We start from the raw sequence: 21324 nt of genomic DNA on the forward strand, positions 1-21324 counted from the left end.
TTATAGAATCTGAATGTAAAAATAAAAGACAACGGACGGATTTCCCTTCCGTTGATCCTATGCCGTCTAACAATATTTACGAGATTCTTCCTGAATCCGATTGTAGCGACATAGAAGAAAATTCTTCAAAAATTCCCAAAATGGACGCTTGTCGTTCTGGGAAGAAACATCAATCTATGCCACCAGTGACGGTGATGATTTCCGACTTCAAGGCATTCCGTACTGAGCTTTCTACTTTTCTCCCGGAAGTAAAAGTCTCATTTCAAATCGGACGAAGAGGAGAATGTCGAGTCTTGGTGGATGGATTGGAAGATTACGAACGTCTTATTCGATATTTGTCCGAAAAACTTCATAAATTTTATTCATATGATATAAAATCAGACAGACCCTTCAAGGCTGTCTTGAAAGGATTATCAAATGATCAAAGTATTGATGAAATTAAAAATGAACTAAAAGAATTGCTTGGTTTTGCCCCTTCCCAAGTAATACTTATGAAAAAAAGAGCGAATGGTACTTCTAAACCACGCTCTGGAATTTCCCATGAACTTTACCTAATACACTTCAATCGAAGTGATGTAAACAATTTGAAAACTTTAGAAAAAGTACGTTTCATTTCCCACATTAAAATTCATTGGGAACATTATAAACGGCATAATCGTATTGCAAACTTAACGCAATGTCGTCGTTGCCAAGGCTTCGGTCATGGAACCAAAAATTGTCATATGGATATACGGTGTTTCAATTGTGGTAAATCGCATTCGAAAGACGTTTGTCCAATGAATGAAACCACTGATAAATTTTCATGTTCAAATTGCAATGGAAATCATAAATCCAATTATTTGAAATGTCCTGTCAGGGAAAAAATTTTAAACGCTCGTTCGCTTCGACAACAAGTCAAATCAACGACCTTAAATTTAAAGAACATACCTGAAAATTCTTCTAAGGCACCTGCCAATTCGTCTTCTAACGAAAACAATTTATTGACAGGTAGATCGACCTCGTCATCATCTTCTTCTAATGTCAGTTATGCTGGTATATTAGGTAGAAATCTATCACCTATTTCTTCTAATGTAAATAATCAAAACACAGGACCGCCTTGCAGTTCTTCTTCTAACGAAAACAATTTATTAATAGGTAGACCGGCCAAATCATCTTCTTCTAATGGCAGTCTACCTACAAATATTCCTTCAATGCCATTCGCTTCTTTAAATGAAGTCGATTTAGGCGATATAACTGAAAATAAAATGATCTACCTACAAGATCAACTTTTTCAAATGATCATCCAAATGAATTCGACTTCATCACTTTTTGAAGCATTTCAAATCGGATGGAAATTTGCAAATAATATTATAATGAATTTAAAATTTAACAGTGATGTTAAATAATTATTTGAATATTTTAAATTGGAATGCTCGATCTTTGAAATCGAGTGAAGATGAATTTTATAATTTTCTCAAAGTTCACAAAATTCATATTGCCATTGTGACAGAAACTTTTCTTAAACCAAATGTAAAATTGAAAAGTAATCCACATTATGTGGTTCATCGATTTGACAGGTTTACTGGAATTGGTGGTGGAGTTGCCATTTTTGTCCAACGGCAAATTAAACATCGAATTTTACCTTCTTTCAATACTAAAGTTATTGAAAGCTTGGGAATCGAAGTTGAAACCATTCATGGAATTTATTTCATCGCTGGAGCATATTTGCCATTCCAATGCACCGGCGAACAATTAAATTTCTTTAAAGGCGATTTGCAAAAACTTACAAGATATCGATCGAAATTTTTCGTAATAGGGGACTTAAATGCTAAGCATGTCCAGTGGAATTGTAGGCAAAATAACAGTAATGGTAAAATACTTCATAATCAACTCTCAGCTGGTCACTTTACAGTTCTTCATCCCAGTAATCCTACTTGTTTCTCTTCCGTGAAAAACCCGTCTACAATTGATCTGGTTCTAACAGATCAAAGTCACATTTGTAGTGAACCGATTACTCATGCTGATTTTGACTCAGATCATCTTCCTGTAACATTCAGACTTTCCAACGAAGCTATAATTAATCCAATTAGTTCTATTTTCAACTATCATAGAGCTAATTGGTTGGGTTACAGATCTCACATTGAAAATCATGTGGATCATGAAACTATTTTAGAAAATTCTGCGGACATCGACACAGCAATTGATAATTTGAATCATTATATTATCGAAGCTAGAAATCTTTCAGTTCCCAAAGCTCAAACTAAATTTAATTCTCCTATCATCGATGACAATCTTCAACTGCTCATTCGGTTGAAGAATGTTCGTCGACGACAATATCAACGTTCTCGTGATCCTGCTATGAAAAATATAGTTAAGGATTTACAAAAAGAAATTAAACATAGATTTACTCTTTTGCGAAATGAAAATTTCGCTAAAGAAGTTGAACAAATTAAACCATATTCTAAACCTTTCTGGAAACTTTCTAAGGTTCTTAAGAAACCTCAGAAACCAATTCCTGCTCTCAAGGAAGGAAATCAAATACTTCTTACAAATGGTGAAAAAGCTCAAAAGCTAGCTCAGCAGTTCGAGAGTGTCCACAATTTTAATTTAAGCGTTGTGAGTCCTATTGAAAATGAAGTCTCACTGAAGTATGATCATATTTCAACCCAAGTGTTATCACACGATGACATTATTGAGACGAATTTTGATGAAATTAAATCAATTATTAGGAAACTCAAAAACATGAAGGCTCCTGGTAATGATGGAATTTTTAATATTCTTATTAAAAATCTTCCCGATGTTGCCTTGAGACTCCTGGTTAAAATTTTCAACAAGTGTTTTTCATTAGCTTACTTCCCAAAAAGATGGAAAAACGCTAAAGTAATTCCTATCCTAAAACCTGATAAAAACCCAGCAGAAACATCAAGTTATCGCCCAATTAGCTTACTTTCTTCTATCAGTAAACTTTTTGAAAAAATTATCTTGTTAAGAATGATGACTCATATAAATGAGAATTCAATTTTTTTACCAGAGCAGTTTGGATTTCGTCATGAACATTCAACTACTCATCAACTTGTCAGAGTAACGAACATGATAAAATCAAATAAATCTTCTGGGTTATCCACTGGAGTTGCTCTTCTAGACATAGAAAAAGCATTCGACAGTGTTTGGCACAAAGGTTTAATAGCAAAAATGTCTGATTTCCAGTTTCCTATTTATTTGATCAAAATGATTCAAAATTATTTAACTGATCGTACTCTTCAGGTTAGCTATCAGAATTGTAAATCTGAATTGCTACCCGTACGAGCCGGTGTTCCGCAGGGTTCGAGTGTAGCTCCAATCTTGTATAATATTTTCACTTCTGATCTTCCAAATCTACCCGTTGGTTGTCAGAAATCGCTATTCTGTGACGACACAAGTCTGTTAGCCACAGGTAGAAATCTAAGAGTGATCTGCAGTCGCCTACAAAGAAGTTTAAATATTTTCAGTGATTATCTGTCAAAATGGAAAATTAAACCAAATGCAGCAAAAACGCAATTAATTATCTTTCCTCACAAGCCAAGAGCTTCTTTTCTTAAACCAAACAATAATCACATTCTCAAATTGAATGGCTTAGAATTGACATGGTCTGATCAAGCTAAATACTTAGGTTTAACGTATGACAAAAAACTCACTTTCAAGGATCACATTGAAGGAATCCAGGCAAAGTGTAATAAATATATTAAATGTTTATATCCTCTTATAAACAGAAATTCTAAGCTCTGTCTAAAAAACAAATTGTTAATTTATAAACAAATTTTCAGACCAGCCATGCTTTATGCGGTACCAATTTGGTCAAGCTGTTGTTCCACCAGGAAGAAAACGCTTCAAAGGATTCAGAATAAAATTCTGAAAATGATTTTGAAGCGTCCTCCCTGGTTTAGTACAAATGAGTTACACAGACTCACAAATATAGAACCATTAGATGTAATGTCACATAATATTATAAGCAAATTCCGACAAAAATCGATGCAATCTTCAATTGAATCGATTCGCTCTCTGTATTAGTTAGTAAGTTAGTATATAAGTTCCTTTTCCCCATTACACAATACAAGTAGGTTTAGAATTTTCCCTACACAAAAATCTCAGAATTGCGGAAGCAAATGATGTCTTCATGGTAATAAGCAAATCATATATATATATAACAGGGCTGAAAAGTCACCACTTGTGGCTGAACACCCAATTTAAATCTTAATAATTTAATTTTAACTCATATTCCAATAAATAGTTATTTAAAAAAAAAAAATAAAAAAAAAAAAAAAGTCATTTTTACATACCGGTTTAGAAATTTATGTATGGATATGTTGTAACACATGCGAAAAACACCTGAACAATTTGCAAGCAGTTTCAACAAGACCGTCCCTCTTAGCTTTTTAATGGATTGTTTTGTTTTGACACTTCTCATGAATTTTTGGCTAATAAACTGGTGATAGATAAATAGAAACAAATTTTCTGATTTTAAAAACAAAATTAGTTGTCAATGAGAATTTCATGTTGGATTGAGATATTGCTGGTTTGTGTCCAGAATATTCGCCAACTAAACACATTCTCTAAAAATAAGAGTTTTTTTCAGCAAATAAATTCTCAATTTTAACTAATTTTATAGTTATTTTGGAAATTTTGTTGTTAAAATCAACTAATTCAAAAACATTAATACGAATTAGGCGCAGAGCTAATTTCGGTCGTTCCGTGTAGAAACGTAATTTTCAAAGATGTTGCATTTTCCCTGGATAAAAACCCGTTAACAGAGGTCGAAACGTTGGGCAGTGTAAACCATCGTTCTACTTCAATAGACCGCTAAAGCCGAATACTTGTAAAGAACATACACTGAAAAAAGCGACTATAATTTCGGAAGTAGAATGTGATCAAAACTTAATTGAATTGTATAATACCTTTCGCATTTTTTTCTTTTTGCGATATTCTCCTAACCAGAGATCACTTTTTTTGTAGAAACAGACAATGAAAATTATAGAATGATAGTACTCAAGGGAGAGCAAGGATCTGAAAATATAGAACGGAAAAGTGAGACGTGACAGAGGGTCATTTAAGCAAGCAGAAATCTTCTAGTAACTTGACTTTTACCTTCTACCAGAGGAGTTGGGCTTAGGCATCTGAATAATGCGAATCACCCAAGTCTCTGGTATGTCGGAAAGTAGTGATAAAGGTCTTTTAGGTTTTAGTTACTAGAAGATTTCTGCTTGCTTAAATGACCCTCTGTCACGTCTCACTTTTCCGTTCTATATTTTCACATCCTTGCTCTCCCTTGAGTACTATCATTCTATAATTTTCATTGTCTGTTTCTACAAAAAAAAAGATCTCTGGTTAGGAGAATATCGCAACAAGAAAAAAGAAATATTGACTACTATACTTAGTCGTTAAAAAAGAAAAAGAGTAATACCTTTCGCAACTAGCAATTTTTGAAATTCTGGCTAGTCATGTCTGAACAAAAAGAGAAATTACAGTTTTAAATTTAATCTGTCATCATCCTAAAATTCTGGAAACTGAAGTCACATCCGTACAAAATTCACGAATTTTGCATTGGGCTGTAAGACCTTTCGTTTGAAAATCGGTTGAACCTTCCGTAAGAAAAGAGATTGGGTTCCAATCTAGAGGTTTGACCACTTTTTTCAGTAATACCGGAACCGGAACCAGGAAATCGGTATAAAAGAAGTCGTTTCCTTTAGTCATCAATTAATATGAACAATATTTCAGAACTGTTTTCAGCCCTATTTAGAAGATTTCTTACGATTTTGCATAGTCATTTCATCACCCGGTAATTTGAATCCGGACAAAATTAAGAGTTTTTCTTGAAATCGTAAGACTCAATTTGAATCAAAGTTTGTGAAAATCAGTTCGAACATCTCTGATTAAATAGAACGAGTTCCACTTAGCTGTTTTTGGTAATTATTTTCGGGATTCAGAGGAATGAGTTTGTCTAATTACAACGACTTACAAAACCTGTGGAATAAATAAATTTATTCACTATTTCCGAGAATTTATCTCATTCTTAGGTCTCCTCCTAACAGTTCGGCTGAAAAGTTCGTATCGTTTAATAGAAACACACATTTTTTTGCCAAAATTCGTTTTTATTATTCAACATAATTGCCATCAGAGGCGATACAGCGATTATAGCGATCTTCCAACTTTTCGATACCATTTTTGTAGTACGATTTGTCCTTTGCCTCAAAATAGGCCTCAGTTTCAGCGATTACCTCTTCATTGCTTCTAAATTTTTCACCAGCGAGCATTCTCTTGAGGTCTGAGAACAGGAAAAAGTCACTGGGGGCCAAATCTGGAGAATACGGTGGATGAGGGAGCAATTCGAAGCCCAATTCGTTCAATTTCAGCATGGTTTTCATCGACTTGTGACATTGTGATTGTGAGCTCACAATCACACGAAATTCCTTGTTTTCCATTTTTTTTCACAATAACAAAAGTAGCTTCACTCAAAATGCAATATCTCACAAACTAATAATCAGACAGCTGTCAAATTTATACACGTATCTTTTGAAGGTTGGTACTAACTGAAAATGGTATGGATTTAATTCTAGTGGCGTCCTCTCATAGAAACGATACGAACTTTTCAACCGATCTGTTATATTTACAAGCATATTATAGAATAGACAGTTTCGTCACTCACCACTTTCGAAAATTCCGAATAGACAGTTTCGTCACTCACCACTTTCGAAAATTCTGAACCTATATGAATTTAAAAATTTACTACTGGGTGCAAGCACAATTACATTAAAAGGAAGATAATTCAAAGGTTCCCATAATAAAAATAAAAATTAGGATGATGGTAAACGCACTTAACTAGAAACTTATTCAAGTGACCAATTAGAAACTTAATCTAGTTTGAGCGCGAATTTCAGTAAAGTCAGTAATAGTGTGATTTTATTGAAAATCCTTCGTTAAAAAGCGTCAATAATCTTCGGAAAGTGTCAAACAATACAAGAATGAAAACATGTGAAATAGTCCGCACAAAACAATTCATTGCTTCCTTTGATTTTTACTTTTCATTATAGGAACCGCGGCCAAACTCCGTAATTTTGTTCATATTGTAACTTGATGCTATTAATACATGGACGATTAGTCTGGGTCCCGGATCATTGTTCCATTTCAGGCAATGAGAGAGCCGATACTTTACTCAAACGTGGTGCTATTGAGGGTGAAATTTATGAGAGACCGATTGCTTTCAACGAATTCTGTAGCGCGTCTCGCCAAACAACACTTGCCAGCTGGCAAGCTTCGTGGGATAAAGATGATCTGAGTCGGTGGATGTACTCAATTATTCCGAAAATATCGACAAAGGCATGGTTCATGGGACTGCATGTGAGTAGTCCAGCAAAGCAAAGCAAAGTCTTGGCATTACATTCCTTTAGTGGAATTTGGCCTTTCTGTTTCAACAGACTTCGCAGCCGATTCTTAGTGTACAGAATTATTGCATGGCTAGTACTATGGATCCTGCTGACACTAAGAATCCTTCCAGGTCGGGGCTCGAACATACGACAACTGGTTTGTAAGACCAGTGCCCTATGCATTGAACCGCCAACCCGGGACAGTAGTCCAGACTCATGTCAAATCACTACACGTTAGATGCACATCTCCTTCGCGACATTCTTGTTTGTCGTGACCTTCCTTACATGAAACTTCTTTATCATTTCATTAAGTCCATTGAAGTTCCAATTTAAATTTTATTTTATGTTAGACTGTTTTCTCTTCCATGAGTTCAACCAATAGCCAACTATATGATATTTAATAAAAGTGATGAACTGATATAAACAAACCTGAAATAGTGATAAGATCATGTACAAAATAAATGTATTTTATTTAATGTAATTTATAATAGCAAATCGCTTGATAAAAACAGTGTTTAGATTAACTAATGAATACCTACATACTAATATGATATTCGAAATGTATTACGTTTAAAGTACTATGTATTGTGGATGCCACGGCGAAGTAAAACTTATGTATATTGCCTATGAAATAAACGTATTTATGAAAAACTAACTTTGGATCGTTCCAGTACAAGATCCAAAAAATCGAAGAAAATTGTACTCTGAAATAATATTAAATAAAATGGAAACAATATTGTTGGATTTATCTCTTTGATAAATAAGTGTTAATAAACGGCATTTTTGACATCTTCAGTTTTGTTTTGTTCCTAACCGGTAATATTTTATTCAAGTTCAACCTGCACTCCGTCTCTCTATAATAACTATTTGACACTAACTAGATTCGCTCGCCTAAATGAACCCGGTCCTCCGTTCCTCTTTCTTTGTCGTTCACCATCCATTTTTTTATCGCCAATTCTAACCCCGTCGTTCGCCCAGGCTTGTTAAGCATTCCCTCCACCAACACTTGTATTTTATTTACCTATCAACTTTCTCTTACCTTTTAAGCAAGAGCATTATTACTGACCTGTTATTCTTGGTGCCATTAACTAGTTATTGAGTTATAGATTTATCTTTAACTGTTAGTTTTAATTGTAGTGTTAAAGCTAAATGTATCTGTTAATACAAATGATGAGGAGGTTTTATGCCTGCTGGAGCTCCCGTATCTAGCATTTGTACGTACTGTATTCGTGTGTGTACGGTGCTCGGGATGAGATTGAACATGGACTCGCTGTAAGTTTGAGATTGGATATATGCTTACAATTTTGTGTACAGACACAAGTGTGCCGATTTTCATGGGAAGACTGAATGGCTCAATTTAACAAAAACGCTAGTTTCCCGAATTGAATGGCTATATATCTCGAGAACGGTTACTTCCAGAACGGTGATAAATTTGAGCAAATTTGTTGCTCTTGATACTTAAAATCATATTCTTGAATTTAATAGACTATTTGTCATTAAAATTGTTGGTTTTGATAGCAAGTTTTATGTAAACATGTTTCAAACAAAATTGAAGATATCTTAAATTTATTTTTTCGGTCTTTTTTCTAATTCTTGAAAAAATATTTATTTTTTTTGTGTGTTTCTGAGCTACGAAGATTCGAAGAAAGTACATGCAACATTACATCCGCCTTTTTAAAAGTAAATTTTGATTCCAATTTACTTTTGTGCAAAACAAATGGTTTGTCATACTGAAACCGTCGGAGTATGTGAAGTCCGATGACTGGCAACTCATTCCTGAAAACGGTTTACATGAGATTACAAAGCTTTCCCTTCGGTAGTCAAAAACAACACCATCTCTGCTGCTTCTGTGAATGGACATGGGCAAGATTGCACAATCAACCGGAGATGAAATTCGCTTGATAGTGCAAAACCACAGCAGAACCGAAAGGATGGGTGGGAAATGTAGCGAAAGTCAGTTTCATGCGATAAGACGTTATTTCGGTGTTCAGTGAAACAATTATACGAATTGGTGTGGATTTTCGATTGGTTTACCGTCAATTGCACTACTGTCACGCTTGAACGATCAATTAAGCGATTGGTTTTACGCTTTGACTCGTCATTTTCATGTTGCGATAGCGAATTGCCGTTTGATGATACTTTTAGCGTTGATTGAATTGCTGTTTGAAAAACCGCCGTGTTTGAGACGGAAAAATTATTCGATTCAGCATTCGTAGCGGTGCGTGGATGGCTAATAAAACACAACGCATTCATTATTAGCACTGAAATCTGTGATCGAAATTTGATTCATTTTAAAACAATAACTTCGCCTTAATACCGCAATTCGCAACATGCTTTTCAATACGTTTGGACTCGAAATAAGCACAATATTCCATTCTGCCAGCGACCCATTTCTGCCTTTGTTCGCGCAGCTCTGTGCTCTGATTGTCACGGCTCTACTAATTCGGGGAAATACTCTATTCAAGGGTAATTAATTCGTTCACATAAATACTCTCGGTAAAATATTCAAATCACCGCCGCAATGGACGCGCATCGCTATTCATGGAAATCATGCGCCCTCTTCACAATCACGAATCCGCCCACTCCTAGCCCCCGTCGCTAGAGCTAGAGAATCTCCAACACCACCGCCACCACGGTCGACATCGGGGTGTATGTTAGCTAAGGACACAAATCGGCTTAGATTGCACTGTTTTGTAAATGCTCATTTCGAGTGCACCATCGAGCGTATAAATGCAATGCAATAATATTAGTCTTGCACATCGCACCTGTTGTTGTTATTGTTACTGCCTGGTTCCCGGATGATGGCCGATGTTCGTGTATTGGCGTTGGAGGGCCATCAAATTAGGCGAGATTGTTTATGGCTGTAAATCTTCCAATCTGTATCAGTTGCAAAGGGATATTAGGCACAAAGCCAAGCCGCCCCCGATGCCGAACGAGCGAGGGAGCGGGCGGGCGAGCGCGCATTGCGGTGTGGGGTTGTGATGAGGGCACACGCGGGAATAATTATGCACAATTATGGGTTGAAAGCGGAAGCTACGGTAAATCCTTTTATCGGAATCATTCGACGGGTAAGCTGTTGTAGTGGAGTTAGTTACACAGGAAGCCGACAGATTGGATCGAGTCCCGATGGCCGTGTTGTGGACGTGGGATTTGCTGTAATTGAATCCGTGTTTAGAAACGATGCACGGCACACATGAACGGGCAATATTATTTATGGTTGCTTTTATGAGAATAATGTTTTGATATGAGTTGAAGGCGTTAAAAATTAACTTTTTAAGCAATTAGTAATTTGCAATCAACTACAAATAGTCTAGTGCGGTAACAGTGCAGTGATGTGTACGATTCCACGTGCCCTCAGTCGGTGTTGAACAGTCGTTCGCACCGCACGCGTATAGCTCTTGGCTCCTGGAATTTTTTTTTCTGGCTACCTAGAGTTTCATTGATTCAAGGCTTCAGTCTTTTTCAAGGCTACCTGAATCACTAACTAAGTGACTAAGTGATACAAAGAGTGATATTAGAGTGACTAAGTGATACAAAGAGTGATATTAGAGTGACTAAGAAATTAATCAGCCTTTTTTAAGGCTAGCTAGGAGTCTAATCGAAGACTAATTTAGCCTAGTTAATTTAATTTAAAATTTCATTAATTTCAAAAATGCCTGCGTCCAACCGGAAAGGCAACAAGCCTAAGGCTAAAAATAATTCAATACGGAATAAATCACAATCCGTTATTCAACATTTTTCTAATAACATTCACGATCTTATAGAATCTGAATGTAAAAATAAAAGACAACGGACGGATTTCCCTACCGTTGATCCTATGCCGTCTAACAATATTTACGAGATTCTTCCTGAATCCGATTGTAGCGACATAGAAGAAAATTCTTCAAAAATTCCCAAAATGGACGCTTGTCGTTCTGGGAAGAAACATCAATCTATGCCACCAGTGACGGTGATGATTTCCGACTTCAAAGCATTCCGTACTGAGCTTTCTACTTTTCTCCCGGAAGTAAAAGTCTCATTTCAAATCGGACGAAGAGGAGAATGTCGAGTCTTGGTGGATGGATTGGAAGATTACGAACGTCTTATTCGATATTTGTCCGAAAAACTTCATAAATTTTATTCATATGATATAAAATCAGACAGACCCTTCAAGGCTGTCTTAAAAGGATTATCAAATGATCAAAGTATTGATGAAATTAAAAATGAACTAAAAGAATTGCTTGGTTTTGCCCCTTCCCAAGTAATACTTATGAAAAAAAGAGCGAATGGTACTTCTAAACCACGCTCTGGAATTTCCCATGAACTTTACCTAATACACTTCAATCGAAGTGATGTAAACAATTTGAAAACTTTAGAAAAAGTACGTTTCATTTCCCACATTAAAATTCATTGGGAACATTATAAACGGCATAATCGTATTGCAAACTTAACGCAATGTCGTCGTTGCCAAGGCTTCGGTCATGGAACCAAAAATTGTCATATGGATATACGGTGTTTGAATTGTGGTAAATTGCATTCGAAAGACGCTTGTCCAATGAATGAAACCACTGATAAATTTTCATGTTCAAATTGCAATGGAAATCATAAATCCAATTATTTGAAATGTCCTGTCAGGGAAAAAATTTTAAACGCTCGTTCGCTTAGACAACAAGTCAAATCAACGACCTTAAATTTACAGAACATACCTGAAAATTCTTCTAAGGCACCTGCCAATTCGTCTTCTAACGAAAACAATTTATTGACAGGTAGATCGACCTCGTCATCATCTTCTTCTAATTTCACTTATGCTGGTATATTAGGTAGAAATCTATCTCCTATTTCTTCTAATGTAAATAATCAAAACACAGGACCGCCTTGCAGTTCTTCTTCTAACGAAAACAATTTATTAATAGGTAGACCGGCCAAATCATCTTCTTCTAATGGCAGTCTACCTACAAATATTCCTTCAATGCCATTCGCTTCTTTAAATGAAGTCGATTTAGGCGATATAACTGAAAATAAAATGATCTACCTACAAGATCAACTTTTTCAAATGATCATCCAAATGAATTCGACTTCATCACTTTTTGAAGCATTTCAAATCGGATGGAAATTTGCAAATAATATTATAATGAATTTAAAATTTAACAGTGATGTTAAATAATTATTTGAATATTTTAAATTGGAATGCTCGATCTTTGAAATCGAGTGAAGATGAATTTTATAATTTTCTCAAAGTTCACAAAATTCATATTGCCATTGTGACAGAAACTTTTCTTAAACCAAATGTAAAATTGAAAAGTAATCCACATTATGTGGTTCATCGATTTGACAGGTTTACTGGAATTGGTGGTGGAGTTGCCATTTTTGTCCAACGGCAAATTAAACATCGAATTTTACCTTCTTTCAATACTAAAGTTATTGAAAGCTTGGGAATCGAAGTTGAAACCATTCATGGAATTTATTTCATCGCTGGAGCATATTTGCCATTCCAATGCACCGGCGAACAATTAAATTTCTTTAAAGGCGATTTGCAAAAACTTACAAGATATCGATCGAAATTTTTCGTAATAGGGGACTTAAATGCTAAGCATGTCCAGTGGAATTGTAGGCAAAATAACAGTAATGGTAAAATACTTCATAATCAACTCTCAGCTGGTTACTTTACAGTTCTTCATCCCAGTAATCCTACTTGTTTCTCTTCCGTGAAAAACCCGTCTACAATTGATCTGGTTCTAACAGATCAAAGTCACATTTGTAGTGAACCGATTACTCATGCTGATTTTGACTCAGATCATCTTCCTGTAACATTCAGACTTTCCAACGAAGCTATAATTAATCCAATTAGTTCTATTTTCAACTATCATAGAGCAAATTGGTTGGATTACAGATCTCACATTGAAAATCATGTGGATCATGAAACTATTTTAGAAAATTCTGCGGATATCGACACAGCAATTGATAATTTGAATCATTATATTATCGAAGCTAGAAATCTTTCAGTTCCCAAAGCTCAAACTAAATTAAATTCTCCTATCATCGATGACAATCTTCAACTGCTCATTCGGTTGAAGAATGTTCGTCGACGACAATATCAACGTTCTCGTGATCCTGCTATGAAAAACATAGTTAAGGATTTACAAAAAGAAATTAAACATAGATTTACTCTTTTGCGAAATGAAAATTTCGCTAAAGAAGTTGAACAAATTAAACCATATTCTAAACCTTTCTGGAAACTTTCTAAGGTTCTTAAGAAACCTCAGAAACCTATTCCTGCTCTCAAGGAAGGAAATCAAATACTTCTTACAAATGGCGAAAAAGCTCAAAAACTTGCTCAGCAGTTCGAGAGTGTCCACAATTTTAATTTGAACGTTGTGAGTCCTATTGAAAATGAAGTCTCACTGAAATATGATCATATTTCAACTCAAGTGTTATCACACGATGACATTATTGAGACGAATTTTGATGAAATTAAATCAATTATTAGAAAACTTAAAGACATGAAGGCTCCTGGTAATGATGGAATTTTTAATATTCTTATTAAAAATCTTCCCGATGTTGCCTTGAGACTCCTGGTTAAAATTTTCAACAAGTGTTTTTCATTAGCTTACTTCCCAAAAAGATGGAAAAACGCTAAAGTAATTCCTATCCTAAAACCTGATAAAAACCCAGCAGAAACATCAAGTTATCGCCCAATTAGCTTACTTTCTTCTATCAGTAAACTTTTTGAAAAAATTATCTTGTTAAGAATGATGACTCATATAAATGAGAATTCAATTTTTTTACCAGAGCAGTTTGGATTTCGTCATGAACATTCAACTACTCATCAACTTGTAAGAGTTACGAACATGATAAAAACAAATAAATCTTCTGGGTTATCCACTGGAGTTGCTCTTCTAGACATAGAAAAAGCATTCGACAGTGTTTGGCACAAAGGTTTAATAGCAAAAATGTCTGATTTCCAGTTTCCTATTTATTTGATCAAAATGATTCAAAATTATTTAACTGATCGTACTCTTCAGGTTAGCTATCAGAATTGTAAATCTGAATTGCTACCCGTACGAGCCGGTGTTCCGCAGGGTTCGAGTGTAGCTCCAATCTTGTATAATATTTTCACTTCTGATCTTCCAAATCTACCCGTTGGTTGTCAGAAATCGCTATTCTGTGACGACACAAGTCTGTTAGCCACAGGTAGAAATCTAAGAGTGATCTGCAGTCGCCTACAAAGAAGTTTAAATATTTTCAGTGATTATCTGTCAAAATGGAAAATTAAACCAAATGCAGCAAAAACGCAATTAATTATCTTTCCTCACAAGCCAAGAGCTTCTTTTCTTAAACCAAACAATAATCACATTCTCAAATTGAATGGCTTGGAATTGACATGGTCTGATCAAGCTAAATACTTAGGTTTAACGTATGACAAAAAACTCACTTTCAAGGATCACATTGAAGGAATCCAGGCAAAGTGTAATAAATATATTAAATGTTTATATCCTCTTATAAACAGAAATTCTAAGCTCTGTCTAAAAAACAAATTGTTAATTTATAAACAAATTTTCAGACCAGCCATGCTTTATGCGGTACCAATTTGGTCAAGCTGTTGTTCCACCAGGAAGAAAACGCTTCAAAGGATTCAGAATAAAATTCTGAAAATGATTCTGAAGCGTCCTCCCTGGTTTAGTACAAATGAGTTACACAGACTCACAAATATAGAACCATTAGATGTAATGTCACATAATATTATAAGCAAATTCCGACAAAAATCGATGCAATCTTCAATTGAATCGATTCGCTCTCTGTATTAGTTAGTAAGTTAGTATATAAGTTCCTTTTCCCCATTACACAATACAAGTAGGTTTAGAATTTTCCCTACACAAAAATCTCAGAATTGCGGAAGCAAATGATGTCTTCATGGTAATAACCAAATCATATATATATATATATATATATATATATATATATATATATATATATATATATATATATATATATATATATATATATATATATATATATATATATAACAGGGCTGAAAAGTCACCACTTGTGGCTGAACACCCAATTTAAATCTTAATAATTTAATTTTAACTCATATTCCAATAAATAGTTATTTAAAAAAAAAAAATAAAAAAAAAAAAAAAAAAAAAAAAAAAAAATTCCACGTGCCTAGAAATTCGATGTTGACGTTTGCATGGTCGAAGATTCATGAAAAAGGTACGCGTAATATCTTCTTCGATCTTCAATATAAGCACTTTTCAACTTTATTACTCCATGGATCTCTTAAAAACCATCATGGAATCCAATGGTCCTCTGTGTTTATTTGACGGTTTTGGAAATACCATTTTTTTATATATATTCCTACGAAATTTTTCAATAGTTTATTCACACAGTGATTCGTTCCAGATAAAGCCGACAAATTAAGCTACCCTAGACTCGAATTGCAGAAACAAACAACAATACAGTGTTTGTAACCAAGGAAGGGTTTTTTTGTATCAAAGAACGCTCACTAGCAACTCTTCACACGATTCAATCAGTGCCATCAAAGAGAGGCAGATATCATCGCAGCAACAGAAAACCGGCATGGTCCATTTAACATAGAATATACACCAGTGTGAGAGTGAATTTCTCTCGTCGACCTGTTCGAGAATCAAAAGTTAGCTCACTGCTGTGGGGATCATCTCTGAAGCAACAAACGGTTGCTTATTCTCGTTTCGCGATCCGATTCTGTATGGGCAGTGGATAATTGCGATAGAATCATTTTCCTATTGCCGCTTATTTTAACTATGTGCATATAACCTTTGTATAAGTTGTGTATATAAAAATGTATGTGAATGCTCCACACAAGGGCTTTGAAATATTGCAACCTAGTATGAGAATCATCAAGTCGAATCATCGATTCGATTTTCTGCGATAATTGTCAACTTGTGATTCTCTCTTGGTAAATTCCACACTGCACCAATCATTATCAGACTGTAATTTTTTTAAGGGCCGTGAAATACTCAGAGTATTGAGAGACTCGAGTTCTTGTAGCATCTTCTACCGGATTGAAAATTTTGTATGCAATAGTGATAAATATCGAGCAGCATCTATCAAATTTTCGGCAATCATCAACACTGCTTGTAACAAGGCCAGTTATTTCGAAGTGAGTAATCCTAACGTAGAAAAATTACCAAACTAGGTTAAATTAAAATAAATCATCTAGATCTGAAGCAATTGAATTTGATTCACCTGAACAAAATGACTTTTTTTAAAGAAAGCAAAGCAATTGAATTCATTAAAACCGACAACAATGAGCACTATTTGGAGCATGGGAACATCAAATGAGCAATTCCACTGCAAATGACATATTTTTTGTTGGAATTTTATTTGTATTTTTTGATTTAAACTAAATTTTGCATAAGCGTTATTTATGACCAAACGAAACAATTTGCATCATTGGATTCCATTATAATAATTGTATGGACTATGCAAAAATACTGAGTACTGATAAATTTTTTTGTTTATTTTTTAATTTTAAAAACAACTCTTAAAATTCACATATCTCAAAAACGAGTTTTTGATTTTTGTAAAATTTTGATATCTTGTAGCTGAAGTTATAAAATTCTGCCAAATTTTTGGAATGGAGAAATAATTTTAGAAAAATTTACATACTTTAAACAATAATGTAAATTTTTGAAAATCATGAAAAATTTTATTTTTATTTTTTCCAACAAAATTTTATGAAAGAACACTAAACATTCGATAAAAAGGTGTTAATTTTGCTATTTGCTGTCGTTCTCGAGATACAGCGGTTCGAAAAAAAAAATATTCGGGAAATTTTTATTTTTGTAATGATTTTGGATGATCTTTGAGCCTTTTTAACACAGAAGCCAGTGGCGTCTCGTCTTCATGTGCATCTCGTGCACTGCACAACCGGTCAAATTCAGTGACATTGTTTTTTAGGTTCTCAATTAATTCGCTGAAAGCAGGTCGGATGGTACCGAATATAAAATAATAAGCGATTTTGTCCACAGCAATTCCACAAAATTTCAAGTATCTCTTGTCATTGTATTAGTGTTTCTTTCCATGCACATGACAATTTAGCTCTGTGAAAGCTTGTATGCTGTATTCAGGAGTGGCTTCAGTGGCTTATGCTTATGACCAAGGATGGCTTTTATCGTATCAAAGAACGCTCACTGGCAACTCTTCACACGATTGAATCAGTGCCATCATAGAGAGACGGATATCATCGTAACAACAAAAACCCGGCATGGCTCATTTAACATAGAATCGACACAGGTGCGAATGTGAATTTCTCTCGATGACATTTCTGAGAATCAAAGGTTAGCACGCTGCTGCTGTGGGGATTCTCTCTGAAGCAACAAACGGTCGCTTATTCTCGTTTCGCGATCCGATTCTATACAGGCGGTTGATAATTGCGATAGAATCATTTTACTATTGCCGCTTATTCTAACTATGTGCATATAACCTTTGTATAAGTTGTGTCTATGAAAATGTCTGTGAATGCTCCACACAAGGGTTTTGAAATATTGCAACCTAGTATGAGATTCATCAAGTTTAATCATCGATTCGATTTTCTGCGATAATTGTTAACTTGCGATTCTCTCTTGGGAAATTCCACACAGCAACGATCATTATCAGACTGTAATTTTTTTTAAGGGCGTGAGATACTCAGACTATAAAGTGGTGCGAAGAAATGTAGCAAAATTATCTCATGGCTCATGCATTGAGAGACTCGAGTTCTTGTAGCATCTTCTACCGGATTGAAAATGTTGTATACAATATAGATAGCAATATAGCAGCTTCTATCACATATTCGGCAATCACAAACACTGCTTATGACAGTTGAAAACAAATTGCTGTCTCAGTTGCAACGTCAAAAAGGTTTTATTGATGAAGTTATTGACAGATTTGCTCGATGTTCAGAGCGCCAAATGCTTTTAGTTTGTCGATGATACGACATAAGTTTAATAAAAAAATCCCATCCAAAAGTATATCGACATTTCATTGTATTGAAAAACACCATCGAATATTCATTTCTCAATCGTTATCTTTCATTTACAACGGACTGTTAGAACTGATTTCATATCAGATAAGCAGTGCACAACCCGTAAATTCCGTTTCGAGACGCCACTGATAGGAGCAATAATGACTCAAAGATTTCTTGAAACAGTAGATAAAATGTTAAGCAAAAGCTAGTATTCGTTCTATGATTTGTTTTGCCTTTCTCATATAGAAAGTTTAAAAATTTTAACCGAGGCCCGGGGGGCCGAATGTCATATACCATTCGATTAGGCTCGACGAACTGAGCAAATGTCTGTGTGTGTCCGTGTGAGTATGTATGTATGTATGTATGTGTGTATGTATGTGTGTGTATGTGTGTGTATGATGTTTTTATATTATCAAGAGGGTGCGACCACTTTGTTGTAGTTTATTTAAAAGATGGCTTTTTGGTCGATTGTTGCTCTACAAAATATTTATTTTGCGTTAAAGGCCGACGTTTCGAAGGAATATCCCTTCATCTTCAGGACAACTATAATATTAACATACATAAATTAGTCACAATTTTCACACAATACAATTACATACAAATTGTTTACTCACAACGACAACAAATATTTTTTCGTCAAGTGGATTGGAACATTGAAAATGGTCAAAAATGGGAACGGCTACTCTACACTGAAAGCACAAACGTTGTAAAAACATTGATTTTTAACAAACTTTGATTTGAATTTGTATGCTTATTCTAACTTACACAGTTACTTCCCCCGCACATCAAACCAGATTGAATATTGAAACTTTTCAGTCATGGCCGATTATACAGCAAAAATCAGAAAGAGACAGATGAGCAATAGACAGCGAAAATGAGGAGATGTAGATGTAGAAAAAGAAAGAGACTGATTGTTAATGTGAGAGAGTACAACAAACCAGAGTATGCTGCGTTCAAATTATGTGTATCGGTTCTGAAATTGATGGTGGAACCGTCTGTGAAAATGAAAAAAGTGATGCGTTTGTCTTTATGCACTTGAACCCCAAACGCACATTTTTGTCCTCTTAATAATCTTAGCTAGAGCAGGGGTAAGTGCATCTACATGATGAAGCGACCGGTACACCGTTTGGCCACTATTGCTTTCGTTTCGGTTGTCATCGCTCACTTTGTTCACAAATTTATTTATCAGTCTGTTGATAAGTGAACTTGGATAATTGTTGCGGGTCAAATAATCACGCACTGTTTTCTTTTTCTCTACTAAAGATTTGCACGTTGACAACCGAAACACTCTCCCAATGAAACCGGTTGCCGTGTTTAATTTCTGCGATAGTGGATGGAAAGAAAAATAATTCAAAATTCGCCCCGACGCGGTAGGTTTTTTGTACCAGTTGGTGACGATTGTTTGTTTCTCAGTTCTTATTAGAAGCATGTCTAAGTACGGCAATTGGTTGTTTTCCTCCACTTCGCATGTAAATTGAATATGTGAGTTATACGCATTGAATGCGTTTCTCACATATTCAATTCTGTCTCTTGGGAGAGCGGTGACCAAATCATCAACGTATTTTTTCAAAAACGGAATGGGTATACCGGTCGTCTTCATCACCTGGTCTAGCAAGGATTCCATTACAAGATCGGCAAGTGCAGGCGACAATGGATTACCCATCGCTGTGCCAGAGGTTTGCCTGTAGTAAGTGCCACGGAAGACAAAATAACTGGAGGAGAGATTAAAATCGACTAGTTGAGTGAATAATCCACTGTCTTTTATGGTTGTATTTTTCTCGATCGAACTCCAATTATTTTGCACCGCTTTGATAACCAGGTCTCGGGGAATGCAAGTGAACAAACTAACGACATCGAAAGAAACCAATACGTAGTTAGGTGGAAGAGTAACACTGTTTATGAATGAACAAAACTCGTAAGAGTTTTGAACATTGTATTTGTTTTGGTCAATCGATTGCCGTATTATGTTTGCAAGATATTTTGAGAGATCGTATGTAGGGCAATTAATACAAGACAAAATGACTCTCGGTGGAATGTTCGGTTTATGTATTTTTGGAAGTCCGTAAATTTTAGGACACAGCGATGGGTAATCCATTGTCGCCTGCACTTGCCGATCTTGTAATGGAATCCTTGCTAGACCAGGTGATGAAGACGACCGGTATACCCATTCCGTTTTTGAAAAAAATACGTTGATGATTTGGTCACCGCTCTCCCAAGAGACAGAATTGAATATGTGAGAAACGCATTCAATGCGTATAACTCACATATTCAATTTACATGCGAAGTGGAGGAAAACAACCAATTGCCGTACTTAGACATGCTTCTAATAAGAACTGAGAAACAAACAATTCGCACCGACTGGTACAAAAAACCTACCGCGTCGGGGCGAATTTTGAATTATTTTTCTTTCCATCCACTATCGCAGAAATTAAACACGGCAACCGGTTTCATTTTCCTGCTCCACGATTGATTCTGGGGGATTTAAATTCGCACGGAATGATGTGGGGTTCCGTTTACAATGATAGCAGATCATCTTTAATACAAAACATTTGTGACAATTTTAGCATGACGGTATTAAATATGGGTAGCATGACACGGATCCCAAGACCTCCTGCACGCCCAAGTGCATTAGATCTATCTCTTTGCTCAACATCAATTCGACTAGATTGCACCTGGAAAATATTGCCTGATTTACACGGTAGCGATCATTTACCAATCATCATCTCAATTAGCAATAGCAATTGCATTGCTACTTCAGCTAGTATTCCATATGATTTGACAAAAAATATCGACTGGATTAAATACCAAAGTAGTATCTCTAGTATTTTGAATTCAATGGAAGAGCTCCCTCCACTTGAAGAATATGACTTCCTCATTTGTTCGATTCTGGAGGCAGCAGAACAATCCCAAACTAAACGCTTTCCTGGGCCAACGACTAACAGAAGGCCTCCCAACCCCTGGTGGGACAAAGAGTGCTCA

The 21324-nt window shown here is 35.3% G+C and overlaps 1 protein-coding gene across 6 annotated transcripts in view; it reads right to left on the reverse strand.

Annotated features, from left to right (window-relative positions):
* LOC131439141 (axotactin) overlaps positions 1–21324 on the reverse strand; it is a 193304-nt gene that overhangs the window by 108156 nt on the left and 63824 nt on the right. The window lies entirely within an intron of this gene.

The sequence above is a fragment of the Malaya genurostris genome, chromosome 3 (assembly GCF_030247185.1).
Source record: "Malaya genurostris strain Urasoe2022 chromosome 3, Malgen_1.1, whole genome shotgun sequence".
Classification (NCBI taxonomy): domain Eukaryota; kingdom Metazoa; phylum Arthropoda; class Insecta; order Diptera; family Culicidae; genus Malaya; species Malaya genurostris.